This window comes from Sebastes fasciatus, chromosome 24, assembly GCF_043250625.1.
Source record: "Sebastes fasciatus isolate fSebFas1 chromosome 24, fSebFas1.pri, whole genome shotgun sequence".
Lineage (NCBI taxonomy): Eukaryota > Metazoa > Chordata > Actinopteri > Perciformes > Sebastidae > Sebastes > Sebastes fasciatus.
In genome coordinates this window covers 7,500,339-7,522,473 of record NC_133818.1, presented here as the reverse complement: position 1 = coordinate 7,522,473, position 22,135 = coordinate 7,500,339, and the positions used below count along the sequence as shown (strand labels likewise).

The following is a 22,135-nucleotide window of genomic DNA, read 5'->3' as shown; positions in this document are numbered from 1 at the left end:
CGGCAGCCAGATGTCTGCAGAGCAATCCCTCTGCACAATTACCTCCGGACATCTGGGACCTATAAACACAGAGAGAGATCCAGCTCTGTGTCTTTTTCTTTGTCCCTTATTGTCTCTTCATCATTTTCCTCTCTCTAGAGTCTCTCTTGCTCTCTTTTGTTTTTCTCTCCCCCCCGCATACATACATTAATTTCCTCCTGAACACATGCATTTCAGCGTCCCTGTTCTTCCCCCGCTGCATCTGCACATACATACATATAAAATCTCTATTTTTCTCTCCCAGCTGGTGTCCCACCCTGCTTTCTCTCCCGCTCCCTTGTCGTCGTCGTCTTCTTTCACTTGTCACTCCTTTTTGACTCGTGTCAAAACATCATCTCCTCCCTGGGCACGAACAACAGCAGGGCCTATTTGCTATTCAAATTGTTTTTTTTTGTTTTTTTTTACAATCGTCACCTGGTGTGTGCATGTGTGTGCGCGGCATAAATCATCATGCAAATGATTGTATACATGGTGTTTGGCGAGTTACTTTACTTAACCGTACTTACATTTCTTCTGTTACTCATATTTTTCTTCCAACAACTCCGTGGCAGCCACACCTACATGTCACTTCTTTTATATTTCACTTATGTAATAGAGCACAAGCCAGCCTATGTTTTGAGGGTATTTACTGACCGTCAACACACAGTGAAGCTGCAGACACCCTCCCAAGCGAGGAGACACAACATGTTGAGACAACTCTAAAGTCAAGCCCATTTTACTGAGGTCATGAGTCCGAATTCTCCGGTACGACAACATCCTCCCTGACATTTTTGACAAGCCACATCTCACTCTGAAATGAAATGCCGCTTTAAAGCTTTCTTCGCAATGTCTGTGTGAAATATAACTCTGGTGGAATAAGAAAATATTTTATTAATGCATTCATTTTATTTTTTGGGGTGCTTTAAAATAGTCAGATTGTCAATCGTGGGCACAAACAGGTGCAGATTTGCCCACGAACATATGCACACACATGTTGGAATAGCATTAACTTACCATTTTCTATCGCCACTACTCATATCTACTATAATTACTAACATTACGGTATCTTCACTTGCACCTATAATGAAAGTCCGGTTTACCAACCCAGTGTCCTGATGCCTCGAGTACCACGCGGCACCCTTTAGCGCATAAATGGGACGCACCGGGCTTTTCATTTACTCCATTGTAAATCCATCCGCATCATTATTAGATGATGTATTTTAAATAGCAAGAAAGACAGAGTTGGGTAGGCGGGAAGTGGAGGATGAATAGGTCAAACAACAGCGTCGTAGTTTGAACTGACCAAGCTGCAGTGTTTGACGGGTTGGGAGAGAAGAATTGTTGGGTTTACTCATCAAACTGTTCGAACTAACCTCTGACCGGGCAGATAGCCAATCATAGTGGCACCTAGGGTTGCCAGATTTTAAGGGTGGCCCTTGGACACCCCTGCTGCATGCAGCCTCACTCTTACAACTGGATGTCTGTCCCTTTTTTCCCATGCATATTTGGGTTATTTTGGACTAAATGTGTAATTCATTTGAATCAATATGCTATTATTTCCGACACCAGTACTTGGCAAAGTCCACTCCTTGTTAGGAAGACCTCTAACTAAACTAGGGTGACCTCATGTCCCCACTCTCGTCCTTACACAAATTCATCCATGTTTTGGTAAGACGGCAAACAAGCTGACCCCCCCCACTGTTGCCCTTTTGAGATTGAAGTCTAATGGCCTTGTTGCAAAAGTGTTTATTTGACATAAGTGATCTTACTTCTTGGGTTTTATTATTGGTGAATCGCACACATAATTGCCTTTTCAACTACTTTAAATATTTATTTGAGCAATAAAAAACAAGGGCAAAGGAACATTTTGTCCCGGATGGCAAATCATGCTGATTGTGTCCAAACAAAACACAAACTTGGCCTCAGGAAATGGGTTTACCTGAAAAGCCGGTTCAAAATGCTTATCATAATTGTGTTAGTGCGAGCAGTCATGCAACAAACAGTATAATAAGATGAAAACAAGCGTGTGTGTGATAGTGCAGAATCCAAATTGTGCTTTGTTTGTAAAGCCTGAAATGTAAGAGAGAGACGAGCATGTCCTGTTTGTACCCCAGCTGAGGCAAGGATAAATAATTTCCCCGTAGCGGGAGGCTACAGCGTCTTGTGATGATTATTGGAGCCAGAGGAGTAAACGGGGCCCACGAAAGTTTACCATGGCCCAGATAGCTCAGGTAGGGCTGTCACGGCAATCTAAATAGGACCGGCGAGGAAAAAGTCGGTGTGAGGTAACTGTTTTTGTACAGAGGATAAACAGTGGTGCACAGGAGTCTGATTTAAGGGGAGAATGAAGGTGGGTGGCTGCATGTGGTTAGTACAACTATCTTTCCCTTCGGCAATGTAAGGAGGAAATATATTCTTCTAGTTTCAGTGTGCTTATTATATTAAATGCAGAAGCTAATATTCCTATTTTAGCAGCCAGATACTGCAAGTTAATGTCCAAGATGTTAATGTGTTTGCATTATTTCGACCGCCTGCCTTGGTGCCCCTATGTTTGAAAGAAACGCAGCAAAAATGATAGATAAAACATGATAAAGTGCCCTCTAGGGTGTCCTTCCAGTGGAGAAAACGTGATAAAGTGCCTTCTAGGGTGTCCTTGAAGTAGAAAAAACATGATTAAGTGCCCTCTAGGGTGCCTTTCTAGTGGAGAAAACAAGATAAAGTGCCCTCTAGGATGCCTTTCTAGTGGAGAAAACAAGATAAAGTGCCCTCTAGGATGCCTTTCTAGTGGAGAAAACAAGATAAAGTGCCCTCTAGGATGCCTTTCTAGTGGAGAAAAGAAGATAAAGAGCCCTCTAGGGTGTCCTACCAGTGGAGAAAACATGATTAAGTGCCTTCTAGGATGCCTTTCTAGTGGAGAAAACAAGATAAAGAGCCCTCTAGGTGTCCTACCAGTGGAGAAAACAAGATGCAATTCACTAATGGGTGCCTTTAAATGGAGAAAACGTGATACAGTGCCCAACTGGTGCCCAACTGGTGCCCTTTTTTATTTTTTTCACCCCTCAGACAGCCTGAGTCCGCCACTGCTTGAGGGTAATTTATGCTTATCCCTTAAATGCATGATTAAAATAAGGTTTGCATTTCTTAGTTTACATGTAAAGAGATCACTCCACCCCTCAAACTTTCCCCCTTCCTATAGTCCTGCATTGTTGTGGTGAGAACACAGCTTTCCATATGTCTCTCCGTCCTCTCAGTGTTTATGTTTATAGCTCACTCTCCGTGTAATATATTGAGGTGTAAAGGGCATCCGAGGAACAGGAGATGACAAACAAAGTCATAACACGAGCGAGAGGAACGCGAAAGGTTCGGCGAGAGTCAATGACTCTCTTCATTTTTCAGTAAAACATAAAAGGCCACATTCTCTCCGACAGTGCGGGGCTGTTCCCCCCCCCTCAATATTATTGACCCAGCTGGTCCCCGGTGGCTTTCTGAATATGGGACGAGGCTTTTCATTTATTCTCGGACGCCGTCGAGAGTCCTTGAACTACTTGTCCCTGTCATCTGCAGTTTCAGGTGGGACTGTTGACCTTGTAAAACAAGTCGAGCGAGGCTCTCAGCACATCTCCACTCTGGGCCCTCTTGTCACAAAGCATCTCGTAGAGACACTAATCCAGAATCACTGGCTGAGTTACACCAATAAACTTCAAATGATCCATAGAACTGATAGGGAGTAAATTCAGCTTTTTACGTCTTCTGGCCACACAAAGTTTGCCAACGAGTCAAGTAACCTAATAATTCTTTTAAATTGTAATCCAATTGATTTGGCAATGACCGTGGTTACCGTGGTAACAAGTGTGTGTTATAAATACAGCAAACAGTCACTGAAAGGGCTAGTATTGTTAGAGATGCAACAGAAGCTCAATTGTTATCTGTTTACAGTGCAGCCAGGCAAACTTTTAATAAAGAGGTCAATCTCTGTACACAACAGCACCGCACAGTAACCGTGGCGACAAATGCATTGTGTTTCCTGTGGATACAGCTCCTCTATGTGTAAAGCCAGTTAATGGTAAACAGTTCAGGCTGTTTTTATACATCGTTCATAGCTATACCAATGAAAAGTAATACCCTGTTATTCGTATATATCCGGTTCGTGTTGCTGGACATTCATAGGAAAAAGCACAAAAAATGAGGAATAACTTCTCGTAAGATATAATACGAACCGTTGTATGAAGACATGTTGAACAATGAAGCTGATTTCAGTGAGATAATCCAGCGTAGGCAATTTAAATCCAGACCAGGAGTGGCGGACCCTGCCACCACCAATAAAAACTACTATATAGAGAGATAGTTACTGAATATTAATACACGTAATGGCTATTGCAGTGTAAATGCCGACCATAAATTGTGTCAAAATTGGGGTTAGATATGAAAATCTTAAGGAGTGCAACTTTAATAAAAAAGTGCTCTTTGACATTTCAGACTTAAAAGGCAACTTTACTTGACAGTTCATCTTTGAACAGATTGCATATTGCATAAGTGCTATAAATAATGACTATAGTGTAAAGCAGTGATGAATAACTCTGACACCCAGTGTTTCTATAACAAATGAAACGTTTGGCACGACGCCCACAGCCACCACTCGTCTTATCAATATTTAAACAAGTGTTTCCTTCGCTGTATTCACACCCTTTGGAATTCCTCAAATACGGGTCGGTCACGTTGCAGCTTTAAACGGTTGATTATTGGCAAGCGGCCACGGTGATGAACTTCAGCTGTTGTGAAGCTTTTGACTTAAAAGCACGTATTTGGGGGGATGACTACAGGGACGCGGCCCCAGGTATCTCATTGCTGAAACAGGAGAGTGAAGCTGTCAAGGTGTGACATATGAGCTAATGACCTTTGGCCTTGGCAATGCATTAGAGTGGGGGTGCTGAAAGGTAAAGCGCCATTCAGACAGCTTTGAATTCAAAAGACAGGAGTTGCTAAATGTGCCTCGTATATGCCTGACTTGAAGAAGCTCCACTGGATTCATATGGAGCTCCCATCTTGCCTAAATATTTGTATTTTCTAAGCATGTTTATAATGTGTGCTTCTATTCTTCACATAATCCCGCAGGGCAGTCAAGATTTGAGGCATTAAGGAGACAATTGTTTGTGAAACACTTTCACATAATCCTATGACCCACTTTTGGTCTTTGCGGGGGGAAAAAAAACCTCATTGAATTCTTTTATATGGCTTTATCACAAGCCCCTCTCAAGAATAAATCTCCATCGTTTAATGTAAATTTAAAAAAAAAATCCCATACAGCCACTCAGCATAACGATGACTCGCCTGGGTGGGTGAGCAAAAGCACGAAGCAGACCTAACAATGTTTATTTTAACAAATGTAAATGCAGGCGTTGTTTTGTTGCTGGGTATTTGTTTGCGGAGTTCATATCCAGGGCATCTATATCCTTAATAAATAATAAAGTGATGATCCTGCAGGTATTGTGTAAGACTTTGGCATTGGGATTAGGTTACCACGAGGCGTTCCCGTGTGAACGGCGGCGTTAGTCAGGCGATGGAAACCTTTTTTGATGCGACAGTGATTGTGTTTAGACACAAAACATGGGTCCAGTTTCAAAATAATTCAAACATGCAATGCTTTGCTAAAAGATATATGAAGATGAGAAGCTTAAAGTGGCCTCCTCTGACTCATTTTTCACTGGGTTTAACTCGAGTGGTCCTCAGATGGAAAAAAATGTAGTTGTTTAGCTTGGCCCCAATGAGTTTATTTCCTCCTCAAGAGCAGACCGGCTGTGCTACTTAAACTATCTGCAAATAAAAGGCAGATATGTTGCAATTATCGGGAAGAGCATAAAAAAAATAAGAGTAACAAAGTTATTTTAGCATCACAACCTCCGGGAAGGACGATAGAAAACAGGCAACTGGCAAACCACGAATTTCCTGCTCATGTAAACCTCTTCCATTTGAAAGCCATTTGTTAGATTCAGGAAGGAAGCGAAAGCAGTTTAGTTATCGGTCAGTGTGTTTATGTGGCGACGCACAAAAAAGCAGAGCAGAGCTGGTGAAGCACCTGTTCTCAGCTTGTTTTTGCATTTTTAGGTTTAGATGCTAAAACTACTGAGCTTGCGAGACAGACATTTTAATGCTAATAGGTCATTGAACCCTACACTTTTCCATAAAGATAACCCATAATAGAATCAATAGTTTTGAGATGAGACATCATTTTGTGCAGCATTTTACACAAGAATGATTGAAGTACCTCTGAGATCCATCAGCCATGTCAATACTACAGATGACGAAACTAAAACGAAACAAGAAGATGTTTTAAATGACACTCAATCAATATATACATTAACATTTGTAAAATCATGAACAGTATCAATCAATAAATACGTTTGTTAAAGCTGTACCTATCATCAAATGAACTAGAATGTATCTCTCGAAAATATGCTACTTGGCTACTGAGCTAAGTACAAAGAGCAACTCAACACTAGGGCTGTCAAAGTTAACGCCATAATAACAACACGTTAACGCAAATTTGTTTCAACGCCACTAATTTCTTTAACGCAGTAACGCAACTTGCGACTTTTAGGTTGTAGCGGGATTGGTTTTGTGAAGATACTGGCATCATATGAAACTAGAAAACCTAAGAAATCAATTGGTACCAATTGGTAACATTTTCAAAGGGGTCCCTTGACCTCTGACCTCAGGATATTTGAATGAAAATTGGTTCTATGGGTACCCACGAGTCTCCCCTTTACAGACATGTCCACTTTATGATAATCACATGCAGTTTGGTCAGCACACTGACACACTGACAGCTGTTGTTGCCTGTTGGGCTGCAGTTTGCCATGTTTTGATTTGAGCATATTGTTTTATGCTAAATGCAGTACCTGTGAGGGTTTCTGGACAATATTTGTCATTGTTTTGTGTTGTTAATTGATTTCCAATAATAAATATATACATATATTTGCATAAAGCAGCATATTAGCCCACTACATGTTGATAAGAGTATTAAATACTTATACAATATAAGAAAATAAACATACTAGCTGGGTCATTTTGGACCCACCTTTACATCTTGAAGGGATGTTTTCCAGTCGGCTGTGCCTCACTCATTATCCCAAGAGGATATTTCAAAGTGTCGCCCCAACTGTACGTGAACATAAAAATGGAATGAGAGTCAATATTTCTTCTGTTCTACTAGACCACAGCACCTGACTTTCATTTTCCTCATAGCCAAGAACTACAACAGGTAAATGGACACCATGTGGCAGGTTGTAAAGCGCAACTTCCTGGCGATACCGCTGAACTCGCTTGATCTTAAACGGCTGCCATCGGGGACCATCCGTCATGTTCGAGGAGGAAAGTGAAAGCAGATAAGTCTCGTAAGGGTCTGACTGGAAACAGATCCGACCGGCCCTGTACGGGCTCGTAAAGAACACGGCCCCGCACTGTAAACACTTCCCATTTTTAGATCGCTTAAGAGGCGACACTAACCAGACGGCGGCCTCGGCGCCTACAGATCTGCGCTTATTAGAGCAGCCATCAAACAGAAGTGTGAATTTCACTCTTCTGTTTCGCTCTACCTCTGTGACTTTTACACTTAAACAGAGAACACTCGTGTTGTGATATTTCACCACGGTGTCATCTTTGTGTAACACCTTCTCCTGATAAGAATATATGAGGATGATTATGGGATTCCTCAAAGCACGTGCTGTTGTTCAGAAAATTTGCAAATGGCATGATGCTTCTAGTAAAAGACTTCTGCCCTGTAATTCTGAGGACAGCTTCCCTACAAATTACCCACAATTCCACCGTGAAATCGGCGCAACAAAGCCCCAAACAACGGCTCTTGCAAAACTCTTGTTTCTGCAAAAAAAAAAGCTCATTTCACACATGCTTTCATCTCCTCTCATTTCCATTACATTAGAAATGCCACGATCACATCTTCAGAATCCTTTTGATGACCGAATAAAGCTCCGTGACATCAGTAGCATTTTGGCGTCGCCAGATTTTGTGAAGCATCAACCCCGCCCTGGTTTGGTATTTCCTGTGAAGACTGTGCTCTCATTCATAACCCCATTACTTTGATAGCAGCCATCCTATGACCTCACTTGAGAGTTCCCCCCCCAAATCACTCCAGATCAAGGAATGTGATGTTTGATCCTCTGATAATAGTGCACAGCCCCCCAGAACCTCAGATCAGACCCAGACTTTGTATCCCGCTCGCTTCACTCCCTCCCCCTTTTTATTTTCCCGCTTGCCATCTTGAATAAAAAGCATTTTTTGAGAAAGTGCAAGTCAAAAGAGGGCGAGCACTTAGCGGAGTAATGATGCCATTTAGCATCGCCAGTCTCCCAGTTTGTGTGACCTACATAGGGGCTGACACGAGCAGACTGGTGGTGACTGGAATCGCTTCCATTTGCTGCAGCATTGCTGATACTTTTTTCTGCTGCGGGGAGATAGCATGACTCTGTCAAGCACAATATGCAAATTTCAGCATTTTTCACAAAAACGTATCTGACGTTTTTTTGCAAATTTAAGGATGTGGGGAAAGTTCGGGGAGGAAAAAAAAAGAAGTTGTTGCTGCATATTTTCTCCCTCTTTTTTTTATTTGTTTGCCACACCTGGGCATCAGGTTTGTTTGTTTATTATTAGATGCTAAATGAGAAAACGCCGTGTGAACGCCGTGCAAAAGATGTTCCGACAAGGACGAACCCCTCCTCGTCTTTCCATATTCATGAACTGATATTTTGGTCTTCATCAGCACGAAGACATATTGAGATGATGACAAATTGGCACAGATCCTCAAACACACACACACACACTACTGTCACTATGCTGGAGTCCGCTAAAGGGGACGATCCAAGGGCATCTTCTGGTCCCAGACGCTCCCTCGTCTGGCAATTCTGCATCACTCTGCACTTCCTGCATAATTCCCCCTACTACGGGTCTAAATGACCTGCGTGATCACCATGAATATCAATGTCACGCGTGTCGCGCCGCGTCAATTTGGGCTCGGTTTGATGCATGTCGCCGGCTCGGCCGTTAGAATGCTCTGTCGGGCCGGAGGAGGAGGAGGACGAGGAAGATGCATAAATCGGGTATTGCTGGCTAAGGCGTTTATGCCACCTTTCAAATCAATGTATACATCACTTTGAGGAATGTAATAGAAATCGGAGGCTTTTTTACGCTGAGCTCCTTCGCCATTTAAAGCGTCTTTGTCACTGTCACTTGCCGGGGGGGGCAAATAATGGTTATTTTAACATCCCATTCCAATCATAACAAAGGATTATGTTTTAGCTGTTACCTTTTGACTTTCACAAACAAGCCAAAGTGAAAAACGATTTGACAGCCGAGTCGAATGCCATTTGCAACTACAGCGTAGGTGTGTCTGTTAGTGAGAATATAAAAAACTAAATGGAAAGCAGTAGGTTTTTTTTTTTATATAATATACACAGAATCCAAAAAGCCAGTCAAGACAGCAAAAGGCCAAAGGAAAGAAATCAAATAAAAACTTCAACGATGAATCGCACAACACAAACTCAAAGCTTCTGATTTTATTCTGGATTCACTTGATGTTTTTTTTTTTTTATGTGATATTTTGGAACAAATACGTCTTATGATTCAAGGTGAGAGCGAAAAGTTCAAATTCTTTAAGAGTAGAATGACTTCACTCTGCAGAAGTCATTTTGTTAAAGTCAAGCATGTTGTGAACGGGTCGGGTATCTATTGGAGCGTTCAAGGAACCTTTTCTATGCGTTTTACTGGTTTTTAAATTGGAGTCGACCCTACCTCTATTTCTCTGAAATAAATATATCAGCGGTCAATGAGGTCCAGTTTTTATGTGTACAAAGTCAAGGATGTTCTCTAAAGGAATTGATTGGATTTTTCAAAGAGCCTTTTTCATTGAAGAAAAATGATCAGCAAAACATACTTATATATTTTATGTAAAAGTACTGGATTATTATTACTGACGTATTAGCGTGTAAAGAGTAGGGCTGCAACTATCACTTGTTTTTCAATGTCGATAAATCTGACGATTATTTTCTCGATTAATCAATTAGTTATTTGGTTTATAAAATGTCAGAAAATGGTAAAAAATATTTTTAAAAAAATACTCAAAATGATTAATAGATATAGATAATATAATAGATAATTTTTACATTTAAAAAAAAATAATCACAACAATAAATCAATTATCAAAATAGTTGGCGATTAATTTATTAGTTAAAAACAAATTGATTATTTGTTGCAGCTCCAATAAACAGCACTTCCATAGTCAAGGTGGACCTTATTTAATTATTTGACATGCTGTTGGTTAGTTTAATCTATAAAAATGTAAACAAATAATATTTTTTTTTTTGCGTAAAACAAATCTGACGGTTACTCCAGCTGACTAATACAGTAAATGTAGTAGGAAAACATTCTTAATATTTCTCTTGGAAATGTGGTTAAGTAGAAGAACAATTAGATCACAGTTATACTTAATTAAAATACTTAAAATATGATTAAAATGTTGCATTCCACCACTGCTTGCCATGTAGTGGAAAGCCCCTGAAAGAGCACTTAATCATCGGACACCAATGGAAATCTTTTAGGGTTAGCTGCTCCTCGAGGCAAAACTACCCACTGAGAGTTGAGGGAAATAGCAATTCACTGCTGATTTAACACAACTTAGAGTGTATCTGTATTTAATAAAATCCTCGCTCTCCAATCGCCACTGTCATCCCTGCTATCACGGTCGTTTATCCAACTAAATGTTCTTATATTCTAATGATTATGGCAGATTATGTCACAACGGGGTCCTGCTGTCATCCCGTGTCAGATTCTCTAATATGACACAGACCACCACTGGTACTCAGCCAGGACAAGTGCCCTTCAAATGAAATATCCCTCTGCCAGATTTCGACATGCAGAGCCATCAGGCTCAGCTGCTGCAGCTTCTGACCTCTCTAACTGGCTGCTCTCCACCACACATTACATTTGTATAATAAGGACAGACCAAAAAAAAAAAAGAAACACTGACTCAAGTTATAAAGGTTAGATTGATCCGTTTTAGCATATTATTAGCTCCAGCTTTATCTACTGTTTTGCGTGTGACGTGCACAGGAATCAGCATCCCCCAAACTATCCCCATCTGACATTTGAGGCAGACAAAAGCAAACACGTAATTGTTTGACGCAAATAAGAAACAAAATAAAAGACAGAAATATCCTCGCCCAGAACATAAAAATAAACCCTTTTTTTATAACTCTCTGGTGACTTCAATATCAGACTGAAATGATCCCTTCAGCTATTTTCAGTCTGCTCTTTCCAGTCTCTGAATATCAGCCCAGACTCTCACATGGCACACCAATAGTTGACTCTGCCAGGAGATAATGAGACCGGCCATGTGTGTGCATCTCTGTGTCTGTCCATGACTAATATCACATGCTGCATACTATTTTGGCTGCATGCTCAAGGACCTCTCGTGGGTTGCAGTGACTCACAACTAAAAAGCTAACAGCTAACAGAACTAAATATACTGATGACTGCATTGCCGCTGCTCTCCTGCAGCCAGAGACAGTTATTTGGTACCTTTTTATTGGGCGTCAACCTCTCGTTTAAACGCATACTGTTGGGGAAAAAAAAAAAGACTTGACGCCCAACTAAACGCTTCAAGTCACGATTTCGCCAGTGAGACGGAGCTGATATCTGCACAGATTACAATGAGAGCGTATCTGTTGTGGGAGTGAAAAACAGGTCCGATCCACTTTGCAGTCTGTATTCATTTAATCAAACATTACGGCAGTAGTCGTTGCAGACACACCTGGTGGATATCTGTAATCTGCTGACTGCACCTTTCTAGTTTCATTTACTCCACCTTTAAAGAATAGAAACGTCCTGATTACTATCTTTCAAGTGCTTGTTCAGTGTGACTACTAAGAGCCAAGCCAGGGCAGGCAGATGTGTGAGTGTGTGTGCAGTGCTGCTGTGCTATAAAAATAATTGCATGGACAATGTGCCTCGAGTAAATTTGGACCTGTGCCTCCTGATTTCTTTTTTTTTTATATCCAAGCGCACCCTTATGTCACTTTTCAGGACATCACATTTGGTGAGGCAGCTTTATTTTAGTGATATTTGGTACAAAGAGTCCCCTTTGTGCTAATAATGAAGCTGATGTTTCTTGATGCACAGCTCAGAGCGGGCACGTATATTTGAAGTAGGACAGAAATGCCGACTTTGAGATAAACTGCAACACTTTTTGAAGTCGGAAGCACAAAAAAAAATAAATGCTGTGCACTAGTAGCTGTTCTGGGTCTTACTGCGAGTTCCTCAACTTAAGCTTTCCTGGCGCACCTTGATCACACATTTCTCTCCAGCACCAGTAAGATAGAGCTATCAATAATTGATTTCACCAGAACAAAATGTGTCTTCAAGGGGCGGCTGGTGTGTGCACTCTTTTTTTGTTTTATTAGGCGTCTGAAGACCAAAAACAGACAACAAACTCCAACAATCCTTGCCACTTTGTCTTCCTTTTGAAGAGAGATAATTTGACTGGAGGCCAAGCACAGCAGTTCTTTAAAAAGAAATGGCACAACGCTGCACATAATTCACGATATGACCTCAAATCCGTCCTCAGAAACTGCACTTCCAGTGTAGTAGATACGTCTTAAGTGCAGGTTGACCTAGCTAAATGGAAGGTCAAGGTTTATAGTTTTTAAACACTGGCATGGAGACTAATAGACGCCATAAAGGCATCCATTTGCAATAAACGTCCACGGGAGTCATGTATTCTATAAAATGCAAGCTAATCCGACTTCTCCTGAGGGGGACCGCACATGCATTTTACATGATTCATGTATGTATAAAGTGGGCACTGAGTCGAGGAACAACTGCACTCTTTAACAGGCAAATGCTGTAGCTTATAGCCACTGTGCAGCGGATCATATATCAAGAAGCGAGGGACTACTGGGAAGATGCAAACACAGATTAGGACGGTGAAGGTGTACAAACGGGAGACAGAAAATAAGAGGAGCGGGGAGAAACCCATCTGGAATCTCCTCTATTATTAGATGTGATTTTGCCTCTAAGGGGATGAAGAAAGAACATCCCCGCTCATTACTGTAAAAGCGGGGCAGCGGGGGGGTGCGCGTGCAGTGACAGCACAATCGCTGTCACATACTTGATCCTGTTTTATTAACTTAGCGCGGCGAGACGCCGCCGCTCTCCGTGGACGGCGGACGACTTGATGTGCTACGGATTAAATGAAGCATACTCGAGAAGATCTGAGATCACTTCGTAGTGCCGGAAGCTGGTCCGGAGGGGTTCAGTGTGGAGAGGAAGACATTGCTGTGTGTTAAACATACTCATAGGCTGTATTCGAAACCGACTACTACATACTACTGATGAACACAGTATACAGTACACACTGCATACTGCGTTCCTCAGTAGTACGCAGTATGAAACAGTTTTATTTTTGCAGTGTGCTAGGCCAGTGTGCTAGGCCAATAATAACGCTTGTGGTGAAATAAGACAAACATCATCAACGAGGGGAGACGGTTAATATAGATCATTGCTCGACAAAATTTACTCAAACTGCTTTTTCAGTTACAGCAACAAAATAGTGGACTGATATCCCTACAAATATTAGAGTAATATGTTTTCTCAGCAGGTATCTCTCTGACCCGTCAGATGCAGCTCTTTCCCTCGCCACTTTCTGCTGCTCTGTAGCCGGTCTGTGAGCACCACTGGCCGGCTCTCGAGCGAGCTATGCCCGCGGGCGATTGTGGAGCTTTTTAACTCCAAAAACACAGATAATCACAGGTTCCTGTTAATTTTATGATGGGCATTTGTGTCGTGATATTTCAACAAACTATCCGTCAACAAGGAAATAAAAGCCTCTCGTCTACAGATCCGTATCTTGAGAGCGCTCCAGCCAGCTCATACCGGTCTGTGAGAGTGACTGCCCGGCTGGCGAGGTAGCCTAAACTCTGAAAACGGTGGAGCAAATGTATGATTGACCATCTAATATCATAAAACTGCCAATATTATAAATTTACACAGTTAATTTTCTCGCCTCAAAGTGAATTTAGTGATAAAATAACTACAACAAATATGAAAAACTAGCCGTCTTTGGCTGCTGTTGTTGTAACAGTAGCCTGTACCGTTCCAGCGCTTTGCATTGTGGGATACAGTAGGCGAGGTAAACTGGTCGGATGCACACTGGAGTTTTTTTCCAAATCGACATTCTACATGCTACAATTTTGGCCAACTCAGTACGTACTAGAAGTACAGTATGTAGTTTCAAGTGTTAGATTAGAAAGGGTTTTATGGCGCACCTGGCTGCAGCAGCTCAGAGAGAGAACACACGTTCTGTAACTATAAAGTTTTGTTCATAATCAAAGAATTAAACGGAGCATACTTAGGAAGATCTGAGATCATTTCGTATTGCCGGGAGCAGGTCTGGAGGGGTTCAGTTTGAAGACGTTGCAATGTGTTCAACATAGAAAGGTTTTTATGGCGCACCTGGCTGCATGCGGCTCAGAGAGGGAACACACATTTACATTTTCAGAACGATTCCTTCTATAAATATAAAGTTTCATAATCAAAGAAATCCACATGTTTTTTAATCGAGAAGGGAGTCGTCACACTTGCTTAATTAGAACGCAATCCCAGCAGCGCTGTCAATTAAAGCCGACTGTGAGGTTACACATAACAAAATGGGATTAGATGAAACTCATTGTCCTCCGAGGACTTCCTCATTAACTCGGCAAATAACCTGAATAAAATATGAGCGCATTGCAATATTCAGTTTTTCTGCACGGAAACGGATACGCCGTGAATTATGCAACGCAGAAAAGGACCATCAAACGTCCAGATGCGTGTTCGCAAAATGTGAACACGGGGGGAGAAAACAAAAGGAAGTGACTCGTGGATGGAACCTGGCAGGATGGTTTTTTTGGCCGCCGTGCGCGCAACCATCGCTCTCTCCTCCTTTTGTTTCCTACTCTCGCTGGCAGAGGCGAGCTCCTTTTAACCTTTTCTGTCTGGAGCTCAAATGAGAAATTTAGTGTCTCACCCTGGGAACCAAGCTCATTAAAACATATTGGGCTTCAACTCATACTTTTAGCATCCAGGCCATGCATATGCATTATTCAAACACGGGACATTATCTGTCTCATTGTGCTCCTTAGGAACGATTTCAACCCGAGGGCACGGGAAATAACTGTTTTTATGGCGCCAATATGTCATCCTCATAATCATGAAAACATTGTGATATTTACAAGCGTCTTTAATTGCTAATTTATTGAGATAAAGGTTAAATGGAGTCATGCTTTTTTTCTGCTGCAAGGAGACTTTTTTTTTTTACATGAAAGGAAAGCAGCTACTTTTGTAATTTACCCGCTGACGTTATTGGTTTCTTTTTTGGAGTGTAATACCAAAAAGAAACCTCAGGCATGCATAAGCCGCTGTCATTCTCTCCCATCACGCCAAACAAGCACAGAAGGGAAATAAAGTCTGTTGCAACTGCCTTCAAGAAGCCGCCAGATGCTTTAAGAGGAAATCACACTTTGCTCCGCTGTGACAGTATGCATCGGCTTGCACTGCTCTGTACATTTTGTCCCAGTCAGACAAATTACCATGCGTGATTCACTCAGCCAGAGAATTGATTGTATGGCTGTCAGACGTCTGATAGCTTGATAGTCCAGCTCCGGTAAATCAAACTCCTTCACTGTTGGCGGAAACTTTTGTGGAAGTTTGTATATTGCTGTGCATTTAACAGCGTTGCCTGCACACGGGGAGGCCGCAACAAAAAAAAAAGGTTCCCCTCGGTGCGGCTCATTTGTCACCCTGATGATAATCTATAATAGCCAGGTTGCCTGCCTGTGTGGGCCGCACTCGGCTGCAGCCCGGAGACGCCGGTTGCCATGCATATTTGGCAAACAACATCCGATTTTGCAAGAAAGAAAGGAGAGTTTGGATTATACAAATGCTGAATAATTTCTGATGACATTGCTCTTACTAACACAGTTCCACATCATTATGTGCGCCCGCCTGTAGACGGCCAGCGCGGCGCTGTGCCACAAATATTAACCGCCGGTCGAGCCTGTGGTTTGTTTACAAAAATCCGTCATCTGATTTTGCCTACCAGCGTCTGGTGCTTGTCTGCCACGATAGCCGAGTGATGATATTATGAAGTGTCCTGGAGTAGCTTATTTTTTGGGGGGGAAGAGGAAGAAAAGAAGAGATGAGAGGCGAAGTGACACGGGATGCAAAATGGATTAAGCCGTTTTAAAGGCCCAGTCATAACACTCCTTTCACAGTTGGAATAGGGACTAAATTAAAGGTACCCTCTGGAGTTTTTGACCATTGGTCCTATGAAGCAATGTTTTGATACGGGGGTCCCCGTTTTGTTCGTATCTCTTGCTCTACTAGCAAACACATGAGGATCGGCATCCTTAAAGGGGAACCGATTTTCCACATCAAAGTCTGTTTACAGGACTTGGAGAGCAATACTGCATATGTGGGGAAAAAAAGAGTGCTCAGAGGGAGCTGAGTGAAGTCTGATAAACTGGTCGAATCTGAAGACTACAAGTCTGAAAATCTGGTGATCTAGATTAGAAAGAAGTGACCTCGCCAGACCTCTGCAGCCCGCTCCTCATCTCTGCTTGAGGGCACATTTGCTGCTACTTGCGTAACACAGCTGAATCTCCTTATGAACTGTTGGTGGTTCAGTTGTATTGTGGGTAATGTAGGTGCCCAACCCGGTCGTACCAAAGGGCGTATGAATGACACGGTAATTTGTAAGTAGTTGTTACTTTTGGTGTGTCATGTGTACGCTATGTAGTCTGTACTGACGGCAATGTAATTGCATCCGCGTGAATATTAGGGCTGACACGGTGAAGGAATTTCCCCTGCGGTGATAATGATTGGCTCAACAGCATGGTATGTGGTATTATTGCACTTGATTGACTTCCTGATTTTAGTGCTGTATAAATATGCTGTATTGTTAGGCTATTATTATGTTTTCTGTCGCCTTTTAAATGACAATGATTTTGAGTTATCCTGAAGTTATGTTAGTGACGTTTGTGTTGTGTTTTCTGTACTTACGTTACATTGTTTTGTACGTATTTTACTTAGATTACGTACTTATTTCAAGCCCAACCATGATGTTTTTCCTAAATCTAACTAAGTGATTTTGTAGCCTAAATCTAACCGTAACCGGTTCACGGTAACGACGTGGCGTTAAATGACACAAGCAAAGCCAAAAATGTGTTTTCAGGACACGCAGAATGTTCTTAAAATAACGTGCTATTTTTAAGACTTCCCATGAGATGAGGTTGAGGTGCCAGGTTTTGACAAGGAAGATGATAGCTCAGGTTTGGCGTGTTAAAGCGTCTGACTTTTGTACAGTAGCTCACATCCAGTCATAGACCTGCAATTAATATTCACTTTTTTATTTTCAACCACAACTGCGATGTTTCCCCAATTTGTGACACAGCTACCTAACCTTAAGAGTTTTTTGCCTAACTTCAATTTAACCAAAGCATATTTGCCAAAACCACAATCTTTCTCTCATCTTAACCTTGCTGTAGTTGCCGTAGAAGCAGATATTGACAAAGAGGTAATTTTAAAAACATTGGTATTGAGCGTAATCTGAGGTTTTGCCCAATACCAGGAAAAGAAAGCAGTATGGATTCAGACAATGAAGGTTCCAAAAAAAGAGCAAAATTGTTTGTGCAAGAAAATGCATTATTAGACCTCCAAAGATGTGAAAAAAACACAGTATGAAAACACAACTGTGTTTGTTTACAAGACAACTCCACAGGGAGCCTTTAAGTCAACCTCTTAATAAAGCTCAGTGACCCCTGTGCAAGCCAGTCATTACAAACTCACGCTGTGCAGCCCAAAAAATGTTCAGAAACTTATATTCTAGTCGAAAGTTTTCAAAGTTCCCTAACAGGTCAGGCTGAGGGGAAGCGTGTAAAAAGATTATTCTATTGTATTAAAATATATGGTATTGTGTGTGGAATAAGATTATTTTTCCAACCTTAGTCTGAATGATAATTGAGTACAGTGGTTTCTTTAATATTTCTGCTGTGTTCCGTACAAAAACATCACAGCGATTAAACTCTTAGTACAAGAGATGACTTGTCAATCATCTACATATTTGATTGGTATTGAAGTTTGAGTGGGAGTCGCGCCTCTCTTTTCTTTGTTCTTTTTTGTCTCCCCCTAATTACCCACTTCTAATGTAAAACACATTTAAGAAGAGGAAGCCACTAATGCCAAAAAAAATGGCTGTAAGCAAAAAATTCCACAGAGAAGGCACTAATTTGTTTGATATTTATTTATAGTAGAAGGAAATGTAATGTTTCAAGCTGTGATCCTTTAACATGTAACATTAATTTACCCGCCGTCCCTACAATAATCCTGACGGACATGGTTCAGAGGCTGTTTCCTGCTGTTCCTCCTCGCTACAGGTCATGTGGCATCCCGCCGGTGTTTGAGGACGCCAGCTTTTGTCAAAATTCGTGGATGTAAACAACTCAATAGGCCGACAAGAACCCAGCCCTCTACAATAACAGCGCTCTGTTCCCTCACGGCTCTATTTGCTTTCATGTTTGTATCTTAAGAGTGTGGCTGCTCTTAGCGAGAAAAAAAGAAGAAGTGAATTTGCTTCCAGCGCTGGTCCCACAGTTCCCTTGAACTTCAAAGGGCTGTAAGGGAAACTTTCCTACATCTTGATGCCGCGTTCACCTCTGTGGCACAATCAGGAAGGCTCCATCTATCTCCATCTCCCGCTACTCGCTGATACGAGCCCGGAATATATAAGAAGGGGCTTCTCTCGGAAATCAAGTCAAGTAAGGTTTCTCTGACTGATCTGCTCCCGCTGAGCTTAAATTAGAATCAAAAACCTGCAGCAGGCAAACAACTAATGCGACATATCTCGATTGTTTTTACGCAGCGTGTGAGGGTGCGGTTGTTCGAGAGGGCGGCGGTTTGTCACACGCGGGCCGAGCCGATTGGACGGGGCTAATCAAAAGACGACAATTGGGAGTGAATGATGAAACGAGATGTCTTGCTCACTCACGATATTTGCATTTTTCCCATTTTCTCCAGAGACACTGTCACCTCATCCAAGCTGCCGCCGCAGCCCCTCAGAAATATAGTTCATTTTAAGAGTGATGTATGATTGGCTCTGCCAGCTACAATCCCTAATTGAAATGAGTTCTGGCTGTGCGGCGGTGGCGGCGGCGCAGGGGGGGAGGCCGGGCGCAGGGAGGGATGCACAGCTGTTTCAATTGGAATCAGTTGTTCAGCCCATTTTTGCATGATTTGCTTGCAGTGGTTGGAATGTGCTGATAAGGTCACGCGAGGGGAAGTTTTAACAAATGAACATCGAACACGCTTACCACAAAGAGTTCTCTTTAGTTCAGTGGCGAGCAAATAGAAATCAGTTCATTTGCACCTCAATGCCAATCCTGAGCTACTCTATCTACCCATTCAATATGATTCATCTGCAGTGACTCATAACGCGATTGTGCCGGGGTTTTGGTGCTGCATCAAGATCTGAAAGCAAAAACTAGGAATGGCGCACCGGGGCAGTCCGGAGTGGAGCAGTGTCACACAAACGCTGTACAATCCACAGTGCAGTGGCTTCTCCGGTAATGCAAACGTGTGTGAAAAGCCCCAAAGCGTTTCTCTCTCTCCTTCGGAGTGGCAGCAGAAGGCATCCATGCTTTTCTTCCTTCCAGTAACAAGAGATTCGGGGGACGGATCCCCCCCCCCCCCACCTTCTCCACCAATGAAATCTTGTTTGGTTGCTTCAGGTCTGTTTTTGCCGAGTTCTGCTCTCTCACTGATGTATAGCCTCGGCGAAGAAGCAAATTATTGAACACAGTTTGTGTTTTGCATCGTAAGGAGAGGGAATAACGGTTAATGAAATAAAGAAATATTGAAGGGCCCCGGGAGTGCACACTTGTTGCGGAGGTAATGATGAAGACGCAATAGTGACACCCATTTAAATCTGATTTGCAAATTATTATTTTCGTTGTTTGTCGCTGCCAGCGGCTAATTATTATTCACAGTGGGGACAACAATGTGTCATCTCCTATTTGCTGGGGGATTAGACTGATGTGGCTTGAAATGCACATGTTTATCACAACGAAAAGAGACGCCGAGGGCCCAAACATTACATTCGGCACTTCATTTTTGATAGCACTTCATTTTGATAGCTTGAGGAACCTCGAGGCGTCATCACCTTAAGACCTTCTGTATAATTGAAAATGCTGCGCAGCAATCCGGTTAATACTGTATATATTCTGCTCGGCTCTGTGGCTCTGCAATATTTGTTTTTCTAAAGATAAGACGGAGTTACATTTCTCTTAGATATATACTGAAACTATGAGAAGCAAATATTCGTCCCCTTTGTTCTGTCTCCCTTGCCCGTGTCCTTATTTCATCTCCCTGCTGCTTTTACTGTTTCTTTTACTGAACAAAGGTTTTCTAAAACTTTGGGACTCATGTGAAAGCACAAAGCAAATCACGGGATTTGTTTTTTCAATGTGTCACTTTTTTTTTAATTTTCTTACTTTCACGGCGCAGAGAAAGACTCTAAATCACATCAGATATCATAATACTTCCGCTGCAGAATTCAAATATCATTCCATGTTCGATGTGGAGCATCAAAGTCCGGCATAAATTTGAGGCTGCAAACAGCATAAGAAATTACACATTGATATATTTTAGTGATGTGCAGCATGCAAATCATCACTTACATTTAAAGCATCTTGCTCTTATCCAGAGAATACTGATCAAGTCACATAAAACACATTTTTGGTATATCATCCAAATGCTGCCGTCAGTATTCAGCGTTCTTTTTTAGACCACACGTGATCCTCCGGTTCTGGCCTCTGCCGGGAGCTTGTTCCACCATTGGGAACAGAGAACAGTCTTGACACATGTTTTCTAAGGACCTTTGTGAGCAGCCGGCTGCGGGCGAGCAACTGGAGAGATCTCGCTACAGCACGGGGTTTCGCCATTGCCTCAAGGTAGACAGGTGGCAGGCCATTGTGTTACCATCGGGGTCTTGAACCTTGGGGGAGATCAGGACTCGTGTGACACAAATATTTGGACAGGTTGAAGAGGACCGACGGATTCTCCAGGTTTACCTGCTGCAACGTGACCCGCCAGATGGTTTGTTGGAACAAGACACTTTCAAAAAAAATACTTGGAAGGTGATTGGATGAACCATCTGTCAATCAAACCCTTGCCGAAGCCAGTCGGGAGAAGAGTGAAAACATCTTTTCATCGAGAAAAGCCTTCAGTGCCGTTCTTTGCTCTGCTTTCAATGAAGAAATACTCTCCAGTTCTGATACAACGCTAACCTCTTCAGAAGCCGCCATGATTGTCTAGAATGATCCCGTGGTTCTCAAGTGTTCTCGTGACATCGCCAGAATCCAGCTTCCGTTCCAGGTAAAGCCACCAGGGCTGTTGGCAAGTCTTGTGCATGAGTATTTTAAGGTTTCCCACAGTACTCTTTTCTTCTACCAAAGTGGAAAGATCACGGGGACGTTGTTTTGAATCCCTCAATGACTGCAGGTATGGGGAATCGGAATGAGCCTTTGGACACGCTAGCTTCAGGGACGTCATGAGTCTCCCTGGAGCGTCTACGTCCTCAATGAACAATACCTCCATGACGTTTTTAGCATGCATTTTTAGCTCTCAGCAAAATTCTCCGAGCATGAGTCCCCCTTTTGTCTTGATCAGAGCTGATTAGAATCTCCAGCTTTAGAGGAGCTGATCTCGGGCACAATGTCGACCATTCTGAAATCACAGGGAATCAGCACTGGGGTGTATTTATAGTTCTGCTCCTGGCATGGTGTGCAAGTTGAAGACAAACAAAGACAAACAAAGTTGGCTTCCACTCTTTCCTCCTTCCACTAGCTGAGCCAATAGCAATTAGCTTGCAGTGTGTTGACAACACGGGGCGAAGCTTTCATGCTCCAGAGATTCAACTGGTCTGATGCCTGAGTTACAAAATTGCTTTCAGAGCAAACAGCCCAACCAGCGGCGCCATAAATATTGCTCTGGAATCTGACATATTATCATACTTTTTATA

At 42.2% G+C, this 22,135-nt stretch overlaps 1 long non-coding RNA gene across 3 annotated transcripts in view; it reads left to right on the top strand.

Annotated features, from left to right (window-relative positions):
* Positions 1-22,135, top strand: part of LOC141763088 (uncharacterized) — a 129,273-nt gene that overhangs the window by 22,329 nt on the left and 84,809 nt on the right. The gene's annotated exons all lie outside the window — the stretch shown is intronic.